Source organism: Bison bison, unplaced genomic scaffold, assembly GCF_000754665.1.
Source record: "Bison bison bison isolate TAMUID 2011002044 unplaced genomic scaffold, Bison_UMD1.0 scf7180017864495, whole genome shotgun sequence".
NCBI classification, from domain to species: Eukaryota; Metazoa; Chordata; class Mammalia; order Artiodactyla; family Bovidae; genus Bison; species Bison bison.
The window spans coordinates 4,230,938-4,234,463 of record NW_011495054.1 but is presented as its reverse complement, the minus strand read 5'-3'; positions in this window follow the sequence as shown (position 1 = coordinate 4,234,463).

Here is a 3,526-nt window from a genome sequence, read left to right as displayed (position 1 = left end):
GTCTCTCTCTCCCGCTCCCTCACTCACACCACCATCCCCTGGATTTTATTCCTCCTCTCTCTCTCCTCCCTACCCCCCATTCAGCCCTACCCCTGACACCCAGGCTCTTCCCAGGCACCCCCCGGGAGAAAATGGTCTGATCAATTTCACCCCCAGCCTCTTACCAGGCCCGAGGCTCCCTCCTGTGTTTCTGGCCCTGGGGCCTCCCCGCTTTGGGAAAGGGGTCTCCCCCTCCCACCCCTCGTCTTCGGCAGACTCGCTTCCCCCTCTAGGGGTTTGCTAGAGTGTTCTGGTGTCATTTTATTTTGCTAGATATGAAAATGTGACATAGATTTTTCCCGGCGATGCGTGTGTGAAGTTCTAATCTGGCTTTTCAGAATTTTTTTCTTTTGGGGGAGGGGGTAGCGGGGGAAGGAACCAGGCTCCTAACAGGATGCACCCAGAGACGTACAGCACAGGGCCAAAGTGCGGGGTGTGTGTGTGTGTGTGTGTGTGTGCACGCGGTGTGTGGGTGCACATGGTGTGTGTGTGTCCATGGGTGTGCCTGTGTGTTTGTGATGCAGAAGGCACCTTGCACAGCCTGGCGTGGGCACCTAACCCCTCTGCCTTCATGTGGTCCTTCTAGAACATAAATAGGCACCTCTGACCAAGATTCTCACATGCAGGTCAAGTTCGTCACCCTGTCTGCTGCTGAGATGTGTCAGCCCTGTGAATGGCCCTCAGATTTTCTACACCCATCAATCCCCATTCCACAGATGGGTACACTGAGGCCCCAGAAGGCACAGCAGCATGATCAATGACTAAGATCATAGTAGGTAGCATTGGAGCCCAAGCTTCGACCTGTTGGGACTCTGGGAGATGGGCAAAGTGGACGTGGCAACTGGAGTATCACCTTTCTTCGGAGCTGTGACTCTTGGGAGGGGGCCAGGCCAGCAGCTTGTGCAGCAGCCACCCCTCGCAGGCCCTGCAGGGCTGGCAGTGATGCTCCCTAGGTGCCAGGCTCAGCCAATCCCTCTTCAAGAATCATGTCCTTTAATACTTGAAATAACTAACGGGAGGTTCTATCATTATCCCCCATTTTGCAGATGGAGAAACTGAGGCTCAGATAGGTGATATGAAGCAGCTCAAATTGGCTGAGGCGGGATTTGAACCTAGGACTCTGTGGCCTTAAAGCACACCTTTTCCATTCATGATGCTGCTTCCTGCAGTGGGGCTGGAAGGTGGGCAGAGAAAGCTTTGCCCCTTTGAGCACTGAATACTTGATGATGGAGCACTCTGGCTTTGTCTCAGACATCCAGAGGTCATGTCATGTGGCAGAACAAGGGCTGGCGGGACCTGCAGGTGGAAGGGAGGGCAGGGGTAGGGGGTGGGAGGGAGAGCAGTGGTTCTTGGACATGGCTGAGTGTGTCTGCCACCTGCAGTGACCAGGGGCTGCAGCATGCAGTGGACCCGGTGTAGAGCAACCAAAAACCAGATGCAAAATGGCCCCCAAAATCTTCTCCTCCCATTTTCCAAATGGGGAAACTGAGGCTCAGGGAGGGTCGGGAATTTTCCTGAGGTCCCAGGGCTTATAAAAGGCACTGGTGGCCCTCAGTCTGGTCTTAGTGACCTGGAAGTTTCTGTTGTGTGCTTAGGAGTCGGAGGTTGTTGCTGTTCAGTCCCTCAGTCATGTCCGACTCTTTGTGACCCAATGAACTGCAGCATGCCAGGCTTCCCTGTCCTTCATCATCTCCCAGAATTTGCTCAAACTCATGTCTTTTGAGTCAGTGAAGCCATCCAACCATCCCCTCTTCTGTCGCCCGATTCTCCTCCTGCCCTCAGCCTTTCCAAGCATCAGGGTCTTTTTCAATGAGTTGGCTCTTGGCATCAGGTGGCCAAAGTATTGGAGCTTCAGCTTCAGCACCAGTCCTTCCAATGAACATTCAGGGTTGGTTTCCTTTACGAGTCAGAGGACAAGGGTCAAATCCCAACTCTGCTTCTCACTTGCTCTGTGATCCTGGACTTGTATTGAACTTTCCCAAGCCTCAGTTTCCCCATCTGGAAAATGGGGATCGAATTGGTACCCACCTCACAGGATGGAAGGGAGGATTCTGAGTCAATCCTTGGACAGGACTGAGGTGATGCATGTCCGTGGGAAGCCTAGATAAAGTCTGCACTGTGATGACAATTCTGCAGTCACCAGCACCCTCCTGGGGCGCAGACACCTTCCTCTCCCGAAGGTTCCTTTCTTTGTAATGGCTGTATTTGGCCAGGGACCGCCCCCCCCCCCCACCCCGCCCACCCCACACCTCCTATCCCTGAGCTTTTGGGAACCAAACACTTAAGAGATGCCAGTTTCTCCCTTTCCCTCTTTTTGGCCAATCTCCCAGTGAAGTGGAGGCCAGGAAGAGGAGTGCGTGGGGGCAGCGTGGGACCTTCCTTTTCAGCCCGGTGGGGGGACCGGCACCTCTGCCATCTGGCACCCAGCACACACCTTCCTCTTGACAGACACCAGGGCGCCCCCTCCCGTCCCCTGCACCCGGTGCAGTCATGCAGGAACGTCTTCAAAGTCTTGACTTTGGACATTTTCATTTTTCACTGACCCCACAAAGTACCTGGTCCTGACTGAGTCACAGGGAGACACCGAGAAAAACGATACATGTCTCTCCAGTCCCTCACTTTTTCTGTGGGGCTCTCTGTCTCACCGTTTCTCTGGGTCTCTGTATCTCTCACTGTCTCTGTCTCTCTGAATCTCTCACTGTCTCCCTGGGCCTCCGTCTCTCACTGACTCTCTGAGTCTCTCTCTGTATCTCTCACTGTCTCCCTGGTCTCTGTCTCTCAGCTTCTCACTGAGTCTCTCACTGTCTCTCTAGCGTTTTCACTGTCTCTCTAGGTCTTTCGCGTCTCTCTGCATGTCTTTCTCTCGCTGTCTCCCTGGATCTCTCGCTGTCTCTCACGATCTCCCTCTAGCTCTGGCTCTCCGTCCCTGGGTGTGTGTGTGGGGGGGTCTCTCCTTGTCTCTCCGGGTCCCTCACTGTCTCTCCCGGCCCCTGGTCTCTGGCTCCAGGCAGAGCCAGCGGTGGGAGAGAGGGAGACGCGCGCAGCCGGGCAGCGGGCGGAGCGGGCGGAGCGGGTGTTTGTCCAAGGAGGCGCATTGATCCCGCGGCCGCGACGCCATCGGAGAAATCCCGGCCTCGGTAATGAACCTCCCCACACGCCGCTCGCAAAGCACACAGCAGCCCTGGCCCCAGCGGTTAATATTTAACTGAATAAGGGCCATAAATATGGAAAATGGGACTTTTAATTAAATAAGCAGCTTTTAAAAGGGCCCTTGGGCGGGAGAGGCTTTTGTTTAAATATGATTGATTTGACATGTCCTTCCGCTCGCACACTCTCCCGGCTCCCTTCCGACGTTAACTCTTGGCCTCGGCCCGGGGAGCAACTTGGCTGGAGGCAGGGGGCTCCCTACTGGAGGAAACGGGTGCAATGAACAGGAGGTACCCACCGAGGCTGGGATTAAAAATCTGACCTCATCAGAGACTGCTAG